The 26,040-nt window shown below is 38.4% G+C and overlaps 1 long non-coding RNA gene across 5 annotated transcripts in view; it reads left to right on the top strand.

Annotated features, from left to right (window-relative positions):
• Positions 1–26,040, top strand: part of LOC148224457 (uncharacterized) — a 55,473-nt gene that overhangs the window by 6,073 nt on the left and 23,360 nt on the right. For 2 of the 5 annotated variants that reach the window (XR_015802657.1, XR_015802655.1), the window contains exons 1-2: positions 951–12,273; positions 17,560–17,732. This is a non-coding gene — a long non-coding RNA (uncharacterized LOC148224457). Of the gene's footprint in view, positions 1–950; positions 12,274–17,559; positions 17,733–26,040 lie in introns of those variants that run through there. The other 3 variants (XR_015802654.1, XR_015802653.1, XR_015802656.1) reach the window with 3 other exon arrangements.

The raw sequence follows: 26,040 nt of genomic DNA, 5'->3' as shown, positions 1-26,040 counted from the left end.
TTTAGTGACTCTCAAAAAGGTAGCCTTGTGATTTTTAAGACTGTAGGAAAATTTGGGTTGGAAAGAATCTCAAAATGTCTAGTCCTGTCTCCTGCTCAAAGCAGGATCAACTAGAAGGACAAACCAGATTGCTCAGTGATTTATGCAGTTGAGTTTTGAAAAATTCCAAGGATGCTCAGTTGGAAGCATGACCAGTTCATAGACTGCGTGACTACTCTGGTCAGCATGCTCTGCTATTTTTTGGCCTCATGAGAATGTTTCTCCTTACTTACTCTTAATGCCTTTTATTTCCACTTATCCTTGTTATCTCTCTTGTCTTCAGGCATCACTGTGAAAAACCTGGCTTTGGCCCTTGATCTCTCTGTAGGCAGAGAATTGATGGTGGGATTGTTGGTTTTTTAAACTTCTTCATGATTAGACATCTACCATGATGTTTGTGGGAATAATGGAAAACTAGAATTCTTTAGCCCAATAAAGAGAAGGGGGACCGATTAATAGAAGCTTTCACATACATAAAAGGTGTATTTAAATATTACATCTGATTTTGAATTTCTGGTTCATATGTACACTGGAGCTTATAAAGTTACATGCAGGAATCAGCATGGCAGAACAGAGTTGTCAGATGGAGCATACTCTAGCTGAACTCCAGCTTAAAAAGGATTGGTTTAAAGTACAGACAGAACTAAGTCATGCTTTACTCTCTGTCAGAAACTAGATCTTTCAGCTGAAATAAGAAAAGAAGAAAGCAGAAAGTAGTCGGAGGTATTTGTTCTGTTTAATCCATAGTTTTTAAAAGATGGAATGAGAATAAGGTCTGTTCAGAGAAAATATCCAAACTTTTGGCATCCTCATGTTATAGGGAGAAAGTGAAGGCAGGAAGAGGAGACCTCTGTCTACTGGATAGGCTATTCAAGAGTGGTAGCATTTGTATCATTTTTTTTCCTTGCTGCACTCCTGAGAGAAACAGAAGTAATTCATCTCTGTAGGTTGATTCCCAGATGTCCACATTGAAGGTGTATTTAATTTCTCATTTCAGACTTCAACTGAGTAGTCTAATATTTTGGCTGACACAGTTTTCCTTTAAGGAGTGAAAAACACCACTTCTTTTAACGTCTGCAGCTAGAATAGAAGTAAAATATGAAAAAACCCAGGTCAGCAGACACTTAATAACTTAGGTAATAGATTTCTACACAACTTCACTCAGAACTTCCATTTCTTCTTCTCAATTGTATCCCCATCTCTTACCAGACTGCACTACAAGTTAACATTGAATTTGCAGAAAAATAAAAGTTTCTGCCATAAACAATTCTGAATTTAAATTAAATTTAACACAGCAGTAAGGCAAAGCTAGACGACCAGTTACAACAGCAGATGACATAAAAAAGTGTGAGTTTTTTCAGATTTTTAGATTTTAAAATTGTTTGAATTTGGGAGTTGACATCCAGAGGGAAGATATGACGTACTAGTACATGTTCATAATTTTAAAAATCCAGGTATGCGATATTAAAATTATTCAAAGTGGCATTTTAAATTCTGCAGGGTGGACCTTCTACTCTCATTAAATTTCTGGATAATGCGTAAGCCAAACCATGCCTGAGTGAGGATTGTTCACTTGTGTGATATTTTAGGTTATTTCTCAAACATTCCTTTTTCTAATTCTCTGTGTAAGACTGACATTCAAAAACTTTGTGGCGCTTCTCATTTCCTTTTGTCAGCAGTGGCTCAAGTCAGGTGTAGCATTTCAGTTCTTGTCAATATAGTTTCTGTTTCATCACTTACTGTTTTGCCTTGGCCATGAAAGTTTCACTGATTATCTTTTTTTTGTGTGTCATGTTGTCATCAACCACCAACCTCCATCTACAGTGGCTGAACACAGCTACTGTGTTGTGCATCTGTTTTGCTAAAGAACATCTCTGGAAAATGAGACTAAATTCAAAAAAATGCAGCACAAGAAGATTTTAGAGTTTTCCTCTGACTGAAAAGGGCTAGAGGTCATGAGTCTTCAACTCCTTTCTGAATGTGTCATACCTTTGGGTACCAGCCAATTTCCAAGTCCTGAGAGCCCCTGAGAGGACATTTGCTTAATGACTTTGCAGCAGGACCCCCTTCAGCTTCTCTGAGTAACCCTCTAGCCACAGCTGTTTCAACGTAGTCCCATGAATTCACAAATCCCACAGCCTGAGGATGTATTATCTGTATTGTTCTTTTGCTATCTGACAGCCTTCCCATTTCTGGGGACTCTTTTAAGGCATAGGGGACTCTGAGAGCCCATTTTTTCATCCCTTGGTAAGATTAGAATTGCATCTGATTTTTAAGTATCTCTCTATTTTTGGTAGTATCATCAAGAAGGGAGAAAAGGTTTGAGTTCTGCTGTTTATCCTCTATCTGCAAATACATGGGTTCCCTGCAATTTCTGAGTTTTATCTAATTCAAAGGCCTAATCTACCTGTATTCTATCGAGAACTTCTTATCCCAAAAGTGGATTCATTCTTCAGCACCTCTTTTGTAAAAAAGCACATTGCTTTTCACCACAGAAATCATTGCCCAAATTGTTTCTGCTGGTAATTGGGAAAATTAAATGTAGGATTATCTTCTGCTAGAGGTTTTTAAACTAGATAAATAAGTTATGTCAAGGTGCAATATGAGACTAGCAGGATGAGAACTACTGTCATCACTCCCTGGAATTCAATAAAAGTTCTGTTTCCATTAAGAGATAGCTATGGGTAGTTATGATACAATACAGAAGGTGTATTACTGACACATACCAAGATGCTGCTTCCACATAAGTGCAGTTTATCAAGCATTGTAATCCCTCAGGACCTTGGGTGACCTACTTTGTAGCTATACTTTCTTTTGGTTGGACTCTGAGCCTTACACATCAGGGAAGAGTTGCCTACAAGCAATGACTCCAAGGTAAAACAAAAAGGAAAGTTGTCACATTCATGTTCATATATCCTTCTGAGCTTTTCCTTACAGACTTTTAAAAAACTGAATTATGCTTGGGTGAGTATTAGAGCACTCACAGTGGGACCACAGTTCTGTGTGTCTCTATGGACTGCTCCACTAGTAATATATTTCTCAAGTCTGATTTAAGGGAGCAACAATTTTGATAGATTATTAGAAGGCAGTCTGAGTGAGGTTATTTGCAGTGCACATTCCTAAGCAATAATTGCAGTAAATTTCCTATCCACATTTTTGAAGCTGTCTGATTTTTTTTAGACAGTGTGTCTCTGAGTTCTGTTCCATTATTCATGCCTGGGTTTTGGCCCATGCTCTTTCCCAGTAGAATTTAGACTGGTAGAAAGTTGGCCAATCTTCATCTCGGCCTCTGGATCCTCTCTTGCCTTAGTTCTTTAGGCTAGTGCCTTCTTTTCTCACTGTCTTGGCCTAAGCTCATGCTTGACCATGCATCTCCTTGTGTTCTTTGCCTGTTGTGGCTCCACTCTCATCTTGTCCTCAAGGTCTTCCTCCTATTTGTACCTAACAACTCCCATGAAGAACAACACTGTTCAAGCAGGATCTCAGATCTTAAACATCTACTTGTTCTGTTCTTTTATTTGTTTGTGCTTTTTTTATCATTTCATGTTGGCTGTTATCTAAATTTATGTAGTTAAGATGAAAGAATTGTGCTGGAGTTGTTAATTTTTCAGTAGTTACCTCTGTTTTTTAAGATTTCTGTTAATTTCTGTGAAGGAAGCAGGTGGAAAAACTCATTTTAGCTGCAGTGAGATTTTAGCATTTGAATGAAGGGAAAGTACTTAAATTCATTATTTTTCTGCAATTAGCTGCTCTTTTGGATGAACTCCCTGAGTCAAAGAGCTACATTAAGAATGAATATCCAAATTTTTCAACTATTAAGTCAAGGCTATAGTGGCAGACAGGGCATTACTTATTGGGCAGGAAGGAGACAGATGGATGCATTCTTGGCTTTTATGTTTTCTGAATCAAGGGATGTAATACATCTTCCAGCAGTATCTCTATGCATGAATTGCTGAGCTATTTAAAAAGACATTTTTTTCCTTTTGTCAGCTTCATGATTTATTCTCTATATTAATTCAGTGACTTGATAATTTCAAAATTCAAGAGCAAATTATTATTGATTCATTGGTTGATTCATTCTGATTTGATATATTCGTTGTTTATTTTTAATTAGCTGAACAATTTACAGTAATTTAGCCACAGTCATTGTTATTGTTATTCACTTCTTCCTTTAATCATAATCTCTACACAGAGAAGAGAATTGATCTTTCAAATTACATCGTTAACTCCAAGTTTGTCAATAAGTTGGCAAATAACTTCAGTTACTTAAGCCATTTTTTCTAAATTAATACTTCTGTCTCTTCCTCAAATGAACTATAAAGTCAGTAATTAAAAGCAAATAAGGAACATTCATGTGTTTTGAGGGACAGATATATCATAGATGAATATAAAGCCAAGAGACCATGGTTCTGTGTCAGTCAGGGTCTGTTGGTGCCTGCTGAGTTGTGTGAGGTGTCTTGAGGAAGCTGTGGAAGTAAGTTACTCTACATTTGGGCTGTCCTTCAAATCAAGTCATCATGAATTAATGTCTGGGGCTCCTCTGTGGTTTCCAGCTGGCTTAGCTGCATTTTAGCACATTATTCCCACATGTAAGGCTGCCTCTGTTCCTCTCATTTTTGTACATTCCATTGTGACAATGCTTCCCAACATTGTGTATGTTGTTGACTTATTTCACCTTTCATTATCTATGAAAAATACTTCTATTCTTAAATAATCATAGAATAGTTTGGGTTGAAAGGGACTATTAACAAATCCTTTAACATCTAGTCTAACCCTCAAATAAGATTTGTCCAGAAAGCAACCTTCAGAGGAAATCCTCATCTGTCCTTTCAGTCCAACTGCAATGATTTTCTTCTATCCAACTGTTGATGGCTTATTTGGATTGCACACAACTCTGCTTGTTTTACTACATGATTCAAAACAGATAACGTTCCTAATTCTCAATTTTGCAACAGTGGTAATTAGGGAAGAGCAGTGGTCAATAGATGTGGCTTTACTTTATAGAAATACCATGGGAACCGAACTTGATTGATATATTAACTACTTTTTTACTGTTATTATGCAAGGACATTTATTTATTTATGATTTCCGAGAAATGTTGAATTGCTTCTTTTTTCTCTGAGAAAATAAATAAATCTGGAGATCTGGCCTGACTAAAAATTGAGCACTAAAACAATTCTGTGATGTTCTCTAGGCATATTATCCCTGACTTTATATGACAAGTTTATTGGAAACATTCAGGTTAAATGTTTTGACTTATGGCCTTTCCATGGTAGATTTACGGAATGCATAAAAATTCAATGAAATTGAATAGGGTTTTCATTAAATTATGCATGCAAAAACATTTTGGTATGAGTGAGAGATCACAATTTTAATTTTATTTTAATGTATGCTTTTATTCTTTGCTTTTGTATAAATTGTACATTCTTTTTCACTCTTGATATCTTCGTGTTAATATTTCAATCATGCTTCAATGTGTTTGAGAAAATATAGGAATTTAAGCACTGAGATTTTTTTGTGTTACGTTTGGTGTATTGTAAACCTGTTATAGGAGGGTATGCACCTAAAATTAAAAATGTATTCCACATTCTATGTGAAATTAGAAATTAGAAGTACATCTTGTCTCCTCTTAACATCGTCTGGTGATGAAGTATTTTAAGCAAAGCCCTGATCAAAAATGTTAAGAACAGCCAAACCTGTCCTTCTTATTACCCGTCAGCAGGATGTGCCTACAGAGAAAATGAGACACTGCAACTCCTCGAGGGCTTCAGAAAAGAAAAAATTAAATAAATAAATAAATAAATAAAAATATATACTAAACACCACAAATGCTCATATGATTGGAGAAAAAGATCGCCAAAAGAAATCAAAAATCTTGCCTTGAGAAAGGAAGGGATGCTCTCATGTTCTATAAGGAGAGGTGTGGTTATTTACTTGGAGGAAATAAACAAATCCTTCCTGTATAGGGCATTAAGTTTCTCTAATAGTGGGATGGTTGAGGGATTTGGAATAAATTTGACATAAACATACACTAGTGCTTCAAAAGCTTGTAATAGATTATATGGTTTAAACTGCATTTAAATAGCATAAATTTGCTCCTGCTGGGCTGGGTTTGAAATAACTTTACATGGTTAAGGTCACATAACAAAGATAACTTTAATTTTTTTTCTGGTTCCTAAACCAACATCTGAACCTAAAAAACTGGATATAAATTTAAATTTTAATGAGTTTTGGTTTAGAAATGGTAATCAAGCCATGTGTTAATTTATAAATTCTAATTCCTCTGGGCATTGCTGGGAAACAGTAATTAAGCAGTGGTTTTGTTTTTTTCTCTATAATACTGAAATAGGTTCTTGATAAAGTTGAAATAGGTTACTTCTTTCTGAAGTAAGAAAAAGTTTCTTTCTCTCAAAATCTTTCTTTCCTTCCAGTCTTAGAAAAATATACCTGTCAATATCAACTTATTTCTTAATCTTTTATGTGGCAAACCTAGGGCAAATAGTAATCTTCAAAAGGTTTGGATAATTTTTGGTTCCAAGCATTTCTAGCATGTTCCACCTGGGATATGTTGTGATTATTGGACCAAAACTCATTTGTGTTGGAACACTGACATATTTTATTTAGCAGACTTTGATAGGAGCAATTTTAATGGCAGAAATCACAAAAGCTTAACCAATTTCCCCTTCTTTCTGCAGTAAAAAGGTTTTGTAGTAGAACAAATAGGCTTTTCTAAGTGTTCTATATAATGTTACACATGAAGTGCTTTAGAATGGTTGCCAAATTGGTGTTAGTATTTTACAGGGAAGCCATTCTGTTTGTGAAAGGCATTGAATTAAGAGACAAAAAGAACAAAACCCTGAAATTATGCTTCATGTAAATGTGCACATTAAGAAATATTGCAAAACAAAGCCATTGTTGCTTGTGTCCCTTGCAAGAGCCACATGGATTTTGTGACTGGTGTCAGAAACTGCAGTGACGCAGAAGTTCAGAACTGGATAGACTCGTCTCTGATGAGTAGCTTAATGAGCTCTATTACTTCAGAAATTAATTCACAATTAATGATACAACTATATACACTCTTTTAGGAAATGGTATCTAGTATGCTTGTCACCTCAAAAACTGTCTTGTTGTTGAGTGAATAGGTTGAATACCATGGGAAGAGGGGGAAAAACTCCAAACACACCCAACTCCCAAACTTTTCTAAATAATGCAGAATCTCAACATATATCTCTGCCTTTGTTACATTCCAACAGTATATATATGTGTACATATATATAAACAGGCATATTTTGAAAAAAACCACCATGTTCTTAATTATTTCCACTAAGTTAATGATGGGATTTTCAATAGGGTAACTCATTTATTCATTTAATTTCATTTACCTTTTTTTTCCTCATCACAGGAAACTGTAACAGTAAAAAACAGTACTGAAACAGGTAAAAAAGCACTGTGCTTTAAAAGACCCACTTTATGCTTATTGCATGTCCCAAACTCTCACTAAAACTCTCAATAAAGGGGCAAATCGGTTAAGAAATTACTGTCAGACCCCAGGGACTTTTGCATTGTCTCTCTGGTGAGTTTTAAAATAATACCGTGTACACCATGTAGTGTATCATGGAAGTCTAATAAGGTACAGAGAGCTTGCATTTCTGTAAAATTGAAGGTCTGATACAGAGAAATACATTCTCCTGAGCTTAAAAAAGTAGTGGTTTTTTGTTTGGTTTGGGGTTTTTTTGTTTGTTTGTTTTTGTCTGCAGAAGTATGTAGAAATCATACAGGTTTTCTATGTAAATGTTGTTATGTTGTTATGTTGTTCCAGCATAATTATTTATTCATATCATTCTAGTAGCCATAGTGAGGGGATTTACTATCCCATGTTATGATTTTTCACTCTGGTTAATGAGGAAGAGAAAATCAGACAAAATTATCTGAGCTATGAGAAGAAAGTAAGTGTTGTGATAGTGGCACATTGCCCTTGTGTTGATGTGTACAGCAACATACAGTAGTGTGAGTAGGAGCCCTGTGCCAGCAGAAAGGTTCTGGCAGAATAGGGACACAGCAAGGAGCAGAACAGTAGGATGGAATTTAACAGCTTCTGAGTCAGTGGTGGAAACTTTCAGGGATGAGCTAGTGAGAGTGGACTTGCATGATGAGAAACAAAAGGGAAAATAAAATGTGTATCAGTGTCAAAGGCTAAGCTGTAAAGCAGGTTTCTAGTATAAAACAGGTTCAGATAAGAGAAAAATCTCTGGGATATACAGGAGGGTGCAAATAGAGAAGAGGGAGTGGAGGGCAAGATCAGAGGTGTAGAATAAGCATGGAAGAGAGTATAGAAGAGAGGTCAGAAAGTCTACTGGAGATTCTTAAGAGAAGGAGGAAAAGTTTTAATTTGATTTTAAAATACCACAAAGGCTAAGGAAAGCGGCTGATAAGGTGCAGCTTCTGGAATATAAAATGTACACCACCTGGCATGCAGGGTGTACTTACTGGAAAGACTTAGGAGAGATGAAGAGCAAAGTCAAGACAAGAGGACTTCAAGTCTGAAAGCGTTCCAGGAGATGGTTAAAGCAGACAATGAGAATGCAGGAATGAATTTTGGTAAGGTTTCAAGGATGAGGATAGGCTTTCTCATAGCAAAAATCAGATGAAGGAAAAGCATATGTTAGCTATGAAAGCCTCTCGAGGTTTTCCCAATAATTGAGCTCTAAGAAGAAAGTCAGAGCCTGAAATTCAGTGCCTAATCAAGGTGCTCAGCAAAGAAAAAGTCATAATAATATCCTGTGACTGACTAGCCCTCTAGTTTATCTGGTTGAAATGCATAAGCAAGAGCAAAGTTTATTTGGGAAGGAGATACAACAGAGTAAAGCAGCCTATAGAAGATAAAATTAAAGCTCTCTTGTTTCTGTGAGTTCCTGCCACTCAAAATAGACCTAGATTTAGATAGTTCACTCCCAAATGCAGTGCAAGGGGGACACAGATTTAAAATGTAAGCAGGTGAGGTATGGAGTTACCAAGAGTTGGAGGAAAGCACATCTGAATAAAACAGGGAAATGGTGTAAATAAAAATCTGGAAACCCAGTGCTGCTGACCCATTCATTACCTTGGGATTCATGGCTTGAACACTGTCTTGATTCAATATGCCCTTTTTTCAAAGAACTGATCCCTCAGATGCAGGACAGCTATTCTACACCAACACCAGGCAAACTTCAAACTTTTGCCACACTAGATAATTCTGTCTCAACTGTGAAGTCCGAGATCTCCTTTTTCTTTTAAGTTTCACACAGAATAATTTGAACAGAACAAGAATTCAGATTTTCCTACTGGATGTTTAATTTGTCCAGCCCCTTTTACTATCTCTCCCTAGTGTTCTAGCTGCTAAGAGTTTTTCCAGTCTCAGCAGTATGATAATTTGTATTATCTTTTGCCTTGCATTTTAAAGAGAGTCTTTCCTCCATGTGTCTGGAGTAGGTACTAAAGGCAAAGGCACACAGCTATCACAGCTGTTTCTTCATTCACCATCTGAAATGAGATAACAAAAGGATCTAGGAATTATACAGTTATTAAGAAAATTTTGGAGATTACTGGAAAAAAATGGTGCAGCTGCTTTCTGTGGAAGCCATTAGCACTGTGGCAGAAGTAGAATCAGCTCCCTTTAAGCCAGGTGTCTCTAAATTAAGAACAGACTAAATAAAATACTTAAATATTGATGTGCTACATGAAGATACTGTAATCCCTTCATTTTGTTTCTGACAAAGCAACCCAAAGCTCACTTCAGTACACATTCATAGTAATCTTTGTGTGGGGACCGTCAGGCATGTCAGAACAAGATCCAAATGGGTAAAACGCTGGATTAAGTGGTTGTTTGAAGCTCGATATCCAGGAAGGTTAGGAAGAAGGCTAAATGTAGTTTGAAGACCCACTTTGATATTCCAGAGCAGACAGCTTCCAAATACCTATATGGAAGCCCTTCTTTCTGGTCTGGTCACCCCATCACCAAGTAGCCTTCTTCTCAGAGCATGTCTGTGATTATTCATTTGTAGGGGGCAAGGCTTAACCTTTTCTTTTAAAGGATAGATATTTGGTGGTACTGCTTACTTCTTATATACACTCAAAGAGTTTGATATTCAAAGAAAGAAGTCGTGGGTTCAAAATTCTACTTAGCCCCTGTATTTCTGGCTGTAGTCCTGAAGATTATCTTAACCACCAATTTAGAGGTTACAGGAGACAGGGTAGAGAGGTACTTCTTTAAAACTGAAAGGAGTAGGAAATTCATTGTCAGACCCCACAATGGTTGCCATGGTAGCCACGGCAGTCACCCTTTTCTGGGAGAAGCACCATTCTGCAGGATCCATCAGGTGCAATCACAGGAGAGCAGCTCTGCTGACTCAAACTCACTTTTCTGGGAGTGTATAATATTAAAAATGTAAGCCACAATGGTGAATACAGATTGAAAATAACAAAGTAATTTATGGGATGTTAGTTGGCATATGGTGTACATCAAGAAAGAAGATTACAAAATAAGTGGAATACCAGCTTTGTGGTAAATACTGATGGATACCAAGCAAACAGCAGCTGAGCATGTAACAGCCACAGCTGGGTAACTCCAAAGGAGCACCTGCACTATGCTGATACAAGGAGCCCAGGCAAATGAAATGCAGTCTGTGTTTGCTGTACTGAGTATAATCTGTTGTCACTATTTAGTCACATAACCCATTATTCTGGTTACTGTTATTCACGTAACATCTCTACTAATTCACATTGGTAGAAATGTTACATTCTTCAGACCAATGCCATTTCTCTAAAAAAGATCATATAACAGGCAAGTCAGTAATTGTATGGCAAGAATGGACACTAACAAGAAGACTAAATTACCTGAAGGATTGTTGTTGTGAATACTGGTATAAGTGCTATATAATGTCAATGAAAAATACAGGTGCTTCAGTTTTTTGGGAAATAAATCTTACTTTTGAACTGGAATAGCCACCTCCTTGATTAAAGTGATCACACACCAGCTATAAACTGTCTCTGACAGTTCAATTTAACATACAAGTCAGGATTTTCAGGCAACACATTCTAATCAAGTTAGAAAAATATAAACAGTTTAAAATCTTTTGAAAGACGAATGAAAGGACATTTAATATAAAGAGTTATGGTTAGAATTAGGAACTTCTGGGAAGCAAAGCTATAGTGTTTTGGGGTTTTTTTTACCTTAAATCTTTTTTTCCCTGTAACCTACTATGGTTATTATCAAGTGGAAAAAGCAAATGAAATAGCAGCAAGGAATGTTTTGAATATTGAATATCATCCTTTGTCGTAGATACATATAAATGTATTAGAAGTGATTTCTTGTTGTTAGGGCTTTCAGCTGGAGGCACTCAGTGAAAAAGAATGCAGCTTGTTGAAAATAATAGAGGAAGAAGTTAGTTTTGTGAACTTTATATGTACACAGGCACTGTTTGCTTATTCTGTTGAGGAGATTGGTGCATTATGTTCTGGGGCTTGCTAGCCATGGGCCAGATGGTACTGTCCCTTGCACCAGGTGTGGAGCCAATTCAGGATCCTTCTCAATGAAGCAATCCATGGGTTGAAATGCATTGTTTGGTTGTGTTTGTCATCCAAATTCATCAGAGGAGCTATGGTACAAAGTGTAGATAGTTCTGCCTGTCTGTTTTTAATGAAGAAGATGAACATATATTGCATAGCAGCACTGAGACTCCATTTCCCTCTAGTCCTGTTATCAGGACTGCTAAAACTTGCTTGTACACAGAATTGATACAGGCTGTAAAGGATTCTGCAAAACAAAAATCATCAAATAAGGCTTTAAAATCTTGAGGCTTATGTAACTATTTATTTCTCTGATGAAGAGGACTAAAGTAATGATTACAGAAATGGAAGGATAATTTGCCTTGGCAGAAAACATTCAAGAAGATCTCAATCGGACCAGCTACTGTAGCTTTGAAAGATTGTCACTGAAATATGTTTCCACTTTCCCTCCCTCATAATCTTTTTCTGTCAGCTTTTTTAGCTTATTTATTATTTTATTAATGATTTTCAGTTACTCATTCTGATCTCAATTTTCTTGTCTAAGAGCTTAAGGTAAGGCTCTTTTATTCTGATCTTGATTCTAGGGACAATGAGACTCTCACTTGAAGGCCCTGTCAGCTGGTTGTTGAACTATTTTAAAGCATATTGTTAATTTGACACAAGCAAGAGGAGATAAATGGCAATAGAGAGGTATCTTCATGTTCCAAGTTGTGCTCAAATATTGCAAGGCATCATTGAACATCTCACACGGGGGATATGTCTTTTCTATCTGTAATGTAAACAACGTTGTTCATGTTTGTTTCCAGATTAGTGATGAGTGCATCAACTTTAATGTTGTTCATCAAGAAGCTGTAAAGAAAACTTTAAAAATCATGACACAAGACTTGTGGTTCTGACCATCTTAGCTTGTAGAAGATTCACAATACATGTTGTGTTTCCACTGAGAGACATAGCCAATGTATCATTTTTTTTCCTCCAGTAGGAAAGCAAACATCCAAAAAAACCTAATCAGGATCAGATTTTTTGGTTTCAGTTATCTACTGTCCAAGATCAAAGCTCTGACTCCTGAACAAGGAGAAGGTGCCCAAAGGTTAATTCATAATTTATCTAATTGAAACTTGCATGATAGATGTGATCAGAATACGGACCAGAAGTCGTAGGTTTTATAGGAGTTTTGACTGAAGACCTGAGATGAGGTTAAAAAGATCTGGCAGGGAGCCAGGGAAGTGAACTAAGGTACTGTGAGTCTTTCTTGGAGGGATGGATCCACAAATCAGTGTGAATTAAAGCCCAGCTGAAAAGAAACCTAGTATGGCAAGCTGTGTACATTTGGATGACAAAGGTTTTAGGAGCTTCCTAGAATATCTGTAGAGTTTGTTCCCCCTGTTGCTTTTTGATGCATTTAGGGAATTTTTCACTCTCTCAATCATTCTATTCCTGCTGGAATAAAAAGCAAAATCGTTTTATTAATTCAAGTGTCTTCCTGTGGTGTTAGTCCAATACTTTTTTCTTTTTTTTAATAAACCATGTTCTTTGGTTTCCTTCTCTTGTAACATTCTGGCCTGCATTGCTAGAATATAGTCTTATTGATTATAGACATCTTACTACGTTCTTTGTAAGGACTAGAAGAGTTTCTTATGATGTGCCAAATTTTAAAGTACATTCATGAAGAGATGAAGCATTGAAAAGATTCCCCAAAGTCATCTCATCCCACTTGTGCAAGCTCAGCAGATATTTTGTGATAACTATTTCTCTAAGTTGTTCCTAAAAATTTTCTGAGTTTGCTATGCGAACCAATTATTTAAAAAATAAAAAATAAATAAATATTGCAGTGTACTAAAAAAGCTGCATTGAATTGGTGAGAATTTTTCACTATAATTTTTTAGTAGATATTTCAGCTTCAAAAGCATGCTTAAGTCCCTTCACTTTAGTATTATTAGATAAAAATTATATTCTGTCATCTTTGTTCACCATTAACAAGTGCTTTACTTCTATATAATTAATTAATAAATCAAATGGATTAAATCCCTGGAGAAAGAAAGGAATTTTTAGCTGATATTTAGGAAATTACTTGATCTCCTCAACAATGAATGACTTCCTAGATGACAGCAACTACTTTGAGCTGAAAAACTGACAACTATTCTCTCTCCTTGAGAAGAAATACAAATCACTGCTTGCTCACAATTGCAGCCCTCAAAGCTTACCTATTTTGTGCTGAAGTCACTTCACTGCACAGCAGCCAAGCTTAACAGCCCCATTTGAGTGTGTAACAGCTGAACCCCTGAGACAGTGTGTCTGTATGCCTGAGCCTCAGGTCTGCATGGTCCTTTGGGTGCACAAAAATAAATTCTGTTTGCAGGGACCTCATGAGCACAGCTTGAGGTAGGGCATGTGATGGGCTGCTTGGCTGGAGAGAAATTGCCTGATATTTCCTGAAATTGCATTACATTGCAGTTGCTGGGATTGATAATAATCTCTACATGGAGCTGAGCTCCTACATCAAAGTTGTGCTAAATGGCCAATATAATTTGTGTGCTGGAGCAGAACTGTAGCAGTTCAGTATTCTTATTATTCAAAATGGTTTACAGTTTTGTTTCAGATTTTGGGTTGTGATCTAAGTAATCATTGCCTGTAGAAACCAGGGAAAATCCTTTCTTGCTTGTTTTCAGGCAGCACCAGTGTATTTCTTCATATTTAGTTAAAATATCTAAGTAACAATCTGGAAATGCTCAATGTTTTTAATAGGAAGTAAAGGATTAGTAGAAAATATGATTTATGCAAAATACAGTGAAAAAATCAAGCTTTAGAACTTCTGATGGGAAATTAAAGTTTTGGACATTTTTTTTCTCTTCTTAATACCAGTTAAAGCAGTCACTTTAAAACAAATGTTATAAATATTTTGCTGCTGTCTCTCAGAGGACCATTCTGGACAAAATGTCCAGCCCATGATAAACACATCATGGGATGGGTGAGCAACTGGCTCACAGATTGGGCACAAGGGGTGACAGTGAATGGGGTAACATCAGACTGGTGACCTGTCACTGCTGAGGTTGTTCCACAGGGCTCTGTCCTGGCCCTGTGCTCCTCAACATCTTCATAAATGACTTGGAGGCAGGACTGGAAGAGATACCGAGCAAGTTCATGGATGATACAAAACTGGGAGGAGTGGCTGACTCCATCTGCAGGGCAGCCCTGCAGGGAGACTCTGACAAATGAGAGGCTGGGCAATCACCAACCACATGAAGTTCAACAAGGGAAAGTGCTGGATTCTGCACCTGGAACAGGCCAACCCTGGATATATGGACAGAGTGGGGAATGGGATGCTGGAAAGCAGCACCTGAGGGTCCTGGTTGATGGCAAGATGACCATGAGCCAGCAGTGCCCTGGAGCCAGGAGAGCCAACCCTGTCCTGGGGACATCAGGCACAGCATCACAGCCGGGCAAGGGAGGGATTGTCCTGCTCTGCCCTGAGCTGGGGCAGCCTCACCTCCAGTGCTGGGGACAGTTGTGGGCACCACAATGTGAGAAAGACATTAAACTATTAGAGAGTGTCCAAAGGAGGGCACAAAGATGGGGAAGGGCCTTGAGGGGAAGCCGTGTGAGGAGCAGCTGAGGGCACTTGGTCTGTTCAGCCTGGAGGAGACTGAGGGGAGAGCTCAGTGCAGGTACAACTTCCTCAGGAGGGGAAGAGGAGGGGCAGGCACTGATCTCTGCTCTGTGGGGACGGTGACAGCACCCAAGGGAATGGCCTGAAGTTGTGTCAGGGGGGATTAAGGCTGGATATCAGGAAAAGGTTCTGCTCCCAGAGGGTGGTTGGGCACTGGAACAGGCTCCCAGGGAAAGGGTCACAGCACCAAGCCTGACAGAGCTCAAGAAGTGTTTGCACAGTGCTCTCAGGCAGAGGCTGTGACTCCTGGAGATGGGTCTGTGCAGAACATTGATGGACTCAGTGATCCTTGTGGGTCCCTTTCAACTCAGCTTATCACTGTGATTTTGTGCCATCTAGACATAGAAGCGGCACTTTTTCACATTCAGAATTTAATAGCAAGATCTGTTCTTGTAAAATCATGTGTGTATAAAGATTAAGGATTTATTTTGAGTCTTTAAAAAAATATTTTCTTTTCCTTTCTCTACAAATTTTATATCTTAGTTGCCATAAAAAACATATTAATAAGTTGAATAGAAATGAATTTGCTATCTTTTTCCTGGGGTAATTTATTTAATTTGAATGTAATTTGGTCAGTGTGAAATCCCAGCTTTTAAGTGGTAATCTTATAATAAATTTATTGCAATAAATAAATATGCCTAATAGCAAAAGAGTTTAGGTTTGGATTTTTGGGGGTTTTTTTGGAATGATATTACTAACTTTGTTTCTAAATTACAGCCCACTGATCAGTGAAATGATCCTTCGTCTCTGTAGTTACAATCTTTTCAAGCAGCACTAATCTTGTTACTGCTTCTCACCAGTCTGCAGAGAGAAATAATGGCTGGGGCAAGCTGGGAAAGGGTAGAGGCAGGAGGAGACTGCAAAGCTTAGGAAGTGACTACCACAGCAGCAGCTGCTGATGCTGGTCTACAGCCAGAGGATTGCTTGGGTTGTATTTCTAGAGGTATCCCTGGAATCAAGACTTTTGTGTGTTAGTCCTGGGGATGAGATGCAGCTGTTCTGAACATGGAGTTAAATGTAAAAACATCGTGATTCCAAGTGTTTAAGTTGCAGTGGAGACCCGTCTGTGTCTCCTCATGGGACAGTAAATAGCTTTCATTCAAGGTTCAGGCTTGCTCCTAAATGCCAGCCCTCACCAGCCTGAAGGGATCTGGAAGACCACATATTTCAGAGTCTGGCTTATTTCAGAGGATGATCTTGCTAATCCTCTCACTCCTTTGCAAAGATGAGGAGGAATAAGTTTATAAAATATCTTCTCTTCAATGTCAGAAGTGAGCAGTGTCCCCTCCAAGTTTCTGATGGGGCTCAGCCTGACCATGCTGCTGTCCCAGAGGGGTGGCTGCCATCTCTCCATGTGAGTGGTGCTGGGACTTTCAGCTACTCTGCCCCTGCTCTGTCATAAAGGCAGCTCTATGAGTGACATCCCTTGCCTTTTGGCACAAATTAATTGTTTTCGGGGGACACTTTTTAAAATGTGTTTATTGACAATCACATATAAGAAACAGACTATGGGCAAGTGAATGTGCCTGCCTCAGTGCAACAGTGAAGACCCATTTTTTTTCATTCAACTCCAAAAAAATAACTTATCACTGAGTTCTGCTAGCTCCAGAGCAGATCTCTGAATGTCTGAAATAATAATTTCCATAGCAATCCCACACATCCTCCAGGATCCTAACCATGGAGGATGTTGAAACTTCCTTCCCTTTACAGCTCAGCTCTCACAAGTAAAAACATATGCAACAAATAGACAGAAGATTTCCATAATTAGAGTGCATTTCTTGGTGGCTGCCTTCCCCTTTCCTGTTGGGATTCATCAGTTTAGTTCACTCCACAACATTTCGTTTGCTGGTCAGCCTGAGTTTTCTAAATGACTAGGTAATGAGCATATCTGCAGGGAAGTTTGTCTGGTGTGTTTTACCTGTGTTTTCATTTGTTATTTCTTTCTACTGACTGCAAATGAGGAACTGCTGGCAGTCTTATGTAACTACTAATTTGAATGTCTAAATTAGGTAAAATGGGCTCCACCTGAGATCTATGTCTAGTTGCTGTCATTTGTAAAGGTTTTATGTCTGTGTGGATGGAAACCCACATCAGGTTTATTTGTCAGTAAATTTCTGGCACATTGCAATGGCCTTGTGAAAACTGAACATCCTCATAAAAATTTGAGGTGGCAAGATTCACTGTTAGTATTTCAGAACTGTAATTCTTGCAAATAAGATTTTATGGTAGGTTTGCTCTTGTCAAAATAACTTGTGTGAATGAGTTCTTAATTCACTAAGAAAAAATGACAGATTTCTATTTGAAAACAGATTCTAAAACTGCAATGAAGAGAGATAAGTGGAAAATAACATCTATTTGCTTGGAAGTGGAAGACAGAAGAAAGTCAATATTCGTCAAGCTGCCAAGCAATCACCTGAAAGTACTGAAGGCTGCCAAAGTTCTCATGCTGGAACAATAGTGGACTCTTAAGTTTTTTCCTGAGGCAAGTAGAGAAAATCAGAACAGCTCTTTTGACACATAGCATTTTGGTTTTATGCCACTGCAGATTTTCATTCCAATACTTTACCTTGTTTAGTGTTCAGGCTTTTTCAACACCCAAAATTTGTGCGTGTTACTTAACTACCACCTGCCATAGGAAATCATTCCTGTTGCTCTATGGTGAATCCCTCTCTGCAACTGCTGTGTTAGTGCTGACAGACACTCATGGGTCTCTGGGTCCTCCCACTTCCCAAATCAGTTCTTTCCCTGCTCTCCATGTGCTCTCATGTGGCTTCCTGAGCCCCAGTCCCTGCCCTACCTGCTGCCATCTGCCCTATTAGACCTGGGAAGAGCTGAAGAATGAGTGATTGAGAGCAAAGGACAGATGCTCTTGTCAAAGGGCAGGATGTAATTGGAGAAATCTAAGCACAAGACCTGAGGCTGAAACTGCACCTCCTTATTTCCTCTTGAATAGTGCTGGGTTTCTGAGAAGGAATAGGGAATTACACATCCTTCATGCTGTAAAGTCCTCTGTGGGCTTTTGGCACAAGGGGACCACTCTAGAACAGGATTCAACTAGGCTGGGCATAGAAAGAGTTCTGTGGCCCCATCTATTGCTGAACATCTTAAAGATTCATCCTTGAAGAATTTGACAATTTCATATTTATTTTCCTATGAATCATTTGAAACTGTTGTAACTTAACAGGCTCACAGACTAAGAAGGAAGCCCAAGTCTTATTAGTGTTCCTGTTTGGAAAGGTAGTAGTTATAATATTATGTCTAGAGCTAAATACTCAGAAAAGCTATGGGTAACAGCAGCTGGGCTGAATCCTACTGTGCATCCATTTACTAAGCAGCTTTATGAACCAAGGTTCCTACAACTGAAATAATGAAGTCATGAGACTGGGGTAATTTCTCAGGAAAAATGCAAAAGAAGGTAGGTAAGGCAATATCCACCAACACTAAAGCTGTGAGTGAATGGGATATGGTTGGAGAGAAGGAAAATGAGCAGTGAAAGAATATTTACTTATTAAGTACATGTACAGTTGGATGAGGAACTGGAGACATGGACTGCTTACTGTCGACATTTACAAGAGGAAAGTTGGATTTTGCCATGTAGAGTTACACTTTATTTTCTCTAAGCTGATGCTGAGTTTTCACAGTTTACAGAAATGTAAATCTGAATACATAGTCTATTACAGGTACCTAGGGAAGGCATTTAGATATCCCAGAAATTTAGAGTTGAGATTGCAGCTGATGTTTTGTTACTTTGCAGGGTCTTGGTTTTCCTCATAGAAGCTGTAGGGTTTTTTGGGTTTTCCATATGGTCTAAAAGTAAATAGTGGTACTTGTGTCTTCACCATGTTGTAAAGAGCAGCAGATTTGGTGGGATAGGTCTTCAGGGATTTCTAGCAAGCTTGGTTATTAAAACAATAGGAGCATAAAATTTTGTAAAAGGACCTTTCCTTAGGTCTTGTTAGTGCCTATAATAAATTCTCTGGAAGAACCTTGTCAGTTGTAGAGAATCCCAATAAATCACAGCTGCTGGATCACCTTTATCTACACACTCATTGATATCCTACTCAGGCACCAGCTTGTTAGTGCAACAGGTACAGACACCACACTGTCACCTTCCCAGCAGTCCATCTCCATCCATCTCCTTCTTGTTCTTCATTACAGGCTCTATTGTCTCATCAGAGCTGAAAGTCAGTCTCCAGAGTCTGTGGTGCCTTGGCTCCCCTACAGAGACCTTTACACTGATGTGAGGTTGTATCATCAGTCCTCAGGCATAATTGTTGTTTGTGTGACAGGTTACTCCTAAAGGAGAAGGGAAGGGGAGGAAATATTGGTTTGACTGCTCTGGTTGCTGAAGAGTGATGATGGTTGTGCTCAGGAAAGAAAAAAAAAAAAAAGAACTGGGCACTAATTATTAGCAAATGCATGCTAAATAATAGCAAAATGCTTGATTGAAGTTGTCAATAATTACAAACAAGATTAATCATCCACAAGCTGCTAAGTGTCTTAGCCATCACACACAATAAGAAAATAAATTATCAGAGGAAGGATTTCCCTGCACACCCCAGGCCTTGGGTTCATGTACACTCATGCATGCACAGAATCCTGCAGTCTGACATAATTCTCACTGAATGTCCTTAAATTGTCATTCCTGTGACTCTTGCCCATCCTTATTTATTTAGCCCACACTTACTCTCCTGCTCTAACAGTGTGGCTTTGATTGCAAGCTGGATATAAATGCATTTTGAAAGTTTTAAAGGTGAACATGTCTGAGGCATCTTTAACAATAAAAAAAAGTTATTTGGGATTCTTCATCAAGGTCTTTGATACTGCCTACAGAAGCATCACAGTTATAACAAATGTGTTTCTTCACCACTTTTGGAAATTCTGAGGGTAAAGCAGTACCCCTCAAATCTGGCATTTATCAGAACTTGTGACTCTTATTCTGTGGTTTTATATAGACTTGATAGGAATTTAGGTTAGGGAATGAGGAGCCAGAAACAGACCTAAGTGGAAAAGGATGAAGAGAATGCGAAAACAGGTTCTTTTACATATTATTGTATCAAAATAGCTGCTTGTCTGCGACTTTCTTCTAGAGCTGTGCAGCACTAACATCACAGGAGCACAACAGAAGTCCAGAAAATTTTGGAACAGTACATATTATGTACTATCATAAAACTATAATAATAAGTCTGCCTTATTTTATCTTTCAAATTATATTTTTAAACAGCCACAGCTGAACTATTTAGGAGGAAAGGAAGTGTGTTGGTTGTGTATTAGTTGATCCTGCAAGACTTTTTCATTCCCTGAGCAAAAGTTTCAGATACTCTGTGTAGCAAAGACTACAAAGATGGGTCAGTCCTTGCAACATCTCCTTCCATTTCATTTCCTTGTAGAATTTTCTTTATCCTGAATGAACCTAGTCCTGGAATGGCTTTGCTACCTGTCTCATTTCTCTCCCCAAACCCCTATGACTTGCCTTTATATCTGGTCTTACATAAAAGGCTCTGTACAAAGGCCAGATATTGGGGATGGGAGTGGAGGAAGAAGAGTACCCTTCTGGATGCTTTTGCTTTTGTGACATTCAGCTTCTGTGCTCTTTCCTGAGGTCACTGGTGTGATATTACTTATCATTGTGTTGTTCATAATAAGATGCCCTCAGATAATCAATGCTCCCCTTTTGGTTTAAAAATCTCACCCCTACATACCTTGAAAGCCTGTGGTAATTTAGCTGAGTTAATAAGAGATAAAACTGTTTTCTGGGAGTTTTATGTATAGTAGTCAGTCAAGTGCTGCATTGCTTCCTCATCTCCTTAAAGGTTATTTAACAGAAAATCTCTATTGATTTGAAGCATAAAGCCATAGATAACCCTGGGATAAATTAATTGCTGACACAGGAATAAAGCATTTAATCAGCCTCCAAAGCTGTTAGGGTGCTACATTATAAAACATTTTTTTAATACTGTAGCAAGTCATAAAAAGAGAAGAAAAAATACAGAATGTCCTTTTGTGTGGTGGCATCAGCATGCTGAGGTGACCACGGTGTTTTGAGTTCTCTGCTCTGTGACTCAGTTGTTCACTACCTGCTGTGTTTGTTTTACCCATGTTTTCCAGACACTCTGGACCCAAGTAAGAGCTGAAAGTATGAAAGTCCTATCAGAGGCAAACAATTTTGACACCTGTTAACCATTGGGTAACCATGCTTAGCCAATGATATATTTGTCCTTTCACCATAATGAATTGAGTGGGCTTTTCTGGGGTTTCCCTCCCATCAAGGCCATTTGGGCTTCCCTGCCATCAGTCTCATTGTGTTCTCTAACCGATAAGTTATTGTTTCCACAATAGCTGAATTCCTCTTCTGATTTACAAAAAGTTTAAGAACTGACTTATTTAGACTGTGCTGGCATCATCCTGCTTCAAAAGAAAAGGGAATATGGGTGACTGTAAGGTCAGCTTGTGCTGCTGGGTGAGGATCCTTGGCTAATACAGAACAGAAACTTCTTCAGCACCTGCTGACTCCAGACCCAATGCCTAAGCAGAGGTTGTGTCTCTTTGTGTGTTAAGTTGGTTTCCTAAGACAGGCTCTTCCCAAGCTTTTCCTAAGAAAGTTTGTATGATCTGACAACAGTCTTGCTGGCTTGTGCATGAGAATGGGGAGGCCTTTTGTTGACCTCCCATACTGTAGTGTATTCGGAAAATCCCATCACAAAGGGGGAGAATTTCTTCTCAGCTGAAAAGTCCTCCATAACCTTTCTGCTGTCCTCTTGAGAAACTGAATTCTTTCTGTATGCAGTGAGGAATACAGATGGTTAACTTATTAGTTCTTAAGTTATGCCTTATGTCAGTGTTAAATTGTTCTCCAGGTTACTCCCATGTATTTAAAAAACGAAAAAAGCTCACACATATGAAAAAAAATTTAAAAAAACACATCCCCCCCCCCCCCGAAACAAACAAACAAACAAAAAACCCACCACCACCAAAAAATTTCATAGTAAAATTGTCTAAAAACAGGAACACATTGCTTAGGGACACAGTAGTGCTCCATTCCCAGAAATTTTCTAAAGTTTAGAAGGCCTTGAATAGGCTGATCTAACACTGAAGTTAGCCTTGCTTTCAGCTGGGGGTAATACTAGATGCCTCTGAAGGCCCTTCCCAGCCTGAAGCATTTTATGATTATTTTAATAATTTTCCCAAAAGGAGCTCTCAGGTTTCCATCTAGCTGAGAACTAGATTCAAAATATTCCTGGTATCCATATTTCAGTAATGAAGCTCTGCCACACCTTTTTTGTTCAATGGAGCTATTTGTGACTATAATTTCCTCTTCTGGACAGCAAGGCAAATGTCCAGACCACCCCCGGAGACCTGTTGCATAAACAAGTGATGTGGGAACAGGGGTGTCTCTGTGTGTCTGTTGTAGCTGCAGTTCAAAACAGAGGTGTTAGACCTTGCAAACTCCTCTTTCTCAGATGGTGTCAGCAGATGTAACAGGGAGAACTAAAGCTGAGAGGTCCTATTAACCTTCTTCAGAAAACAAGTAACTACATAAGTCAGTAAGATTAATTTCTTCTGTAGAAAAAAAATTAAAACCTTGGGCAGAGGTGGAGGAGTGATTTTTAAGTTTTAACAGTTCTCAGCAGTGGAAAATGAAGAATGTTTTGAGGTCCATCCATCTGCTGTGCCTTCTTGTGAAGGTCTTTGTCTTTCCCAACACTCTATCTTTAGCAGTTGTTGTGGTTTTTTCCCCTGTCACGTGAAGGTATTCAGCAGAATTGGCAGTGAGAGATTTTTTGAATGACAGCCTCAATTCTTACCGTTCCAAGCATTTCCTTGTGGGTGTGTATTGAAATATTTCTGCTGGAGCTGGAACCGATAAAAAATTCTCTGAAATATGTGCAAGTTTGCATTCTTGTTGCATTCTCTAAAGTTTCAGCCTTGTGGAAAAAAAGGAAAACCTGCAACTACAGTTTTTCTATATGTTTTCATGTCTGAACAGCATGTCTGCTTTTGGTCTTCATTAGGTTTCTAGCAAGAGCATGACACCTTTTCCACTCCTTTGAAATTCCTCGGGTTTTGTGTATCCTGTTAATTTGGTGGCTTAGGGGAATGTTCACATCAGTACACATCTCCAGCTCACTCGCAATCACTGCCGTGCTGATCACTGTCCATGTATTCCTGCTCCATTTCCTGGTTTCCATCATTTCCTGTCTGTAGCAATGTCTCATCCCATTACCACGTGGAGTATCTCTCTGTGGAGGTTCTGCTGTGGAGGTCCCACCCTGTGGCACTAGCTCCAGCCATCCAGTTAGCTTGGGTATAAACAGGTCCATCTTCACCCACATGACAACATCACGGTGCTCAGTCGATTTTCCTGCAGCTGTATCCCATGGCATGAGCAGCAGTCAAGCTCAGTTTCTGCCTTCTGCAGCCCCTGGCTGAAGCCCTGGTTTACTCAATTCAGAGCTCAGCATGCTGGTGAGCCTAATAAAAAAATAAGTTTGTATTATTTTTTGTGTTTGGACAAATAACCCTTATATTTTTTTCTTCTTGTTTTTCTTCCTCTAGAGCAGTCTTCTCTTTATACCCGGTGTGTGATGCTGTATGGTTTAGCTGAAGGCAAGGGCATTTTTCTGTTACAAATGTGTGTTAGCAGCAGGATGCTGCTCTTCTGATAACAGCCCACAGAATTCTGTCACCTTATAGCAGAATCTCTACAAATCTTTGGCTCTTCTCCAAATCCTCCAAAAAATGGGAGCAAAGCCCCTAGTTTTGTCACATAAAGGACCAGGCTGTTCCTCAAATGATGGCTTCGAGGACACTGCTGTAAGCAGATCAAGTAGCTTTTCTGCAATGTCCCTGTCCTCATTCAATCTTCCAGAGGGAAGAAATATAGGTTAGGCTGGGGAATGAGTGGTACTGAGATAGAAGGTTTGATAAAAGATGTAGAGACAAACTGGGTGTGTAAATGCCAAGGATATGATTATTAACACAAAGTGACACAAACACATCTCTCAAGGAAGTTTCTGCTCTGCCTTTCCTATTGGACAGCTCAGACTTTAGCTAATCATGCATGGCCATCTAATCAGAAACTTACTGGGACAAAAGCATCTTACAGCCCACAGCAGCTGCACACTGTTAATATTACTGTAGCAAAATGTGAACAACTGCAGTTGTGGAGACATATCTTAGACTACACTTTATTGTGATTTTGCTGAGTAGGAGAAAAATTAACATCTCTGTAATTAATGCTGATATAATTAATGCTGATGACGGCAGGGCAAACCTGAACTGACTGCAGAAGTACCCCAAGCAGGCTAGTAAACACCTAAATAAAGAAAAATAAAAGCATCCAATTAGATTTTCATATCCTTTTGCAGATGCTTGATTTTTTTGAAGACGTATCTCTTTGAACTGTGGGTTATAGCCACCATTACCATTTTCTATTGTACCGAGCCCCCCAACTGTGTTGGTTGCTTTTACACATGACCCAAACAGATAAAACACAATTCACATTTTCTTTTTATTGGCAGTATTTATCCTCATTTTCTCAGAGGAGACTAGCTAGATTCAATACAGTAACTGCAGCCAACAGTCCATCTCAGCACAGCTCAGTTTTGTACCAGTAATGAAATTTCACACAGGTTTTGTTTCATTTAGGGCTTTTAAAACCATTTCATGAAACTGGAATTGTCTCTACATTGAAAAGCAAGGTTCCAAAAAGCTTTTGTCTGGAAAAGTTAAGATGGAATACTATGATGATACATTTCCCAGGAATTCAAGGAACAGGCTGTTAACCCCTAACAGAAAAATGCTTAAACTCTAAGTGCTGTGTAATTTGACATGCTTGCTCTTTGGAGATTACTGTGAAGATCTACTGAGTTGTAGAAATGATAGAACCCTGCCAAACCAAAATCCGAAAGCTGGAAGATGAAATTTGAAACTATATACTGGTATTTTGCCATGGCATAATTTGTCATAGATACTCCTTGAAAGATGAATAACTGGAAGTTTGTATCAGTGCTTTACTCTCATCAAGCTGAGAAGTTTGAAGCTATGCTCTCGGTAAAAAAGAATGCTGAAAAATTTATGTTGACCTAATTGCAAACAAATAATGTATTAGCTTATATGCCTCTGACTTATCACCTAATCACAGATCTAAAGAATGTAGCAAAAAGTGAATGCATTTCTTTCTGAATTGGTAGGTATTTTCAAGTAAATGTAAAATGGCTTTTCATTCATACCAAGACAAAAAAGGAGGAAACAATAATACTTCTTATCAGGATTCACCAGCTTTATAGCATCTGTAGTGTATGCAATGTTTTTTTTCCAAGTACAGCATCCTATCTAATATAACAAAGATACAGAAGTGATTACTTAGTACCAAAGGGCATATTACTAGCTGATTTCTTTGATCTAGCATAAATTAATGGATCCAAAAATATGAATTCAAAACACTTGTACTGCCCCTAAGCTGTAGAAAGGCATCATGTATCTTCCAAGTTAAAGCAAATCCTATTAGACTTCAACTACTGGCAGCTGCTTTCTTGAAAAAAATCCTTCAAGGAACTTGATAATCCAGGTACTTAGTTGGGAAAGCTTCATATTGCAAATGCAGAGGCTAAAAATTGCCTCTTAGTCTTATATTTCCATTACAGGAGTCCTTTTCAGTCTTCCCATACATGGGGCTGGAACAAATGTAATGCAATGCCAATATTTTATATTAAAAATGGCTGGAGTGTGCACTATGGAGAAAGTCGGAGTCCATTTGATTTGACATTTTTAATTCACAAACAATTCCC

Source organism: Sturnus vulgaris, chromosome 3 (genome assembly GCF_052056855.1).
Source record: "Sturnus vulgaris isolate bStuVul1 chromosome 3, bStuVul1.hap1, whole genome shotgun sequence".
Classification (NCBI taxonomy): Eukaryota; Metazoa; Chordata; class Aves; order Passeriformes; family Sturnidae; genus Sturnus; species Sturnus vulgaris.
This window is presented reverse-complemented; position numbering and strand designations above follow the sequence as displayed.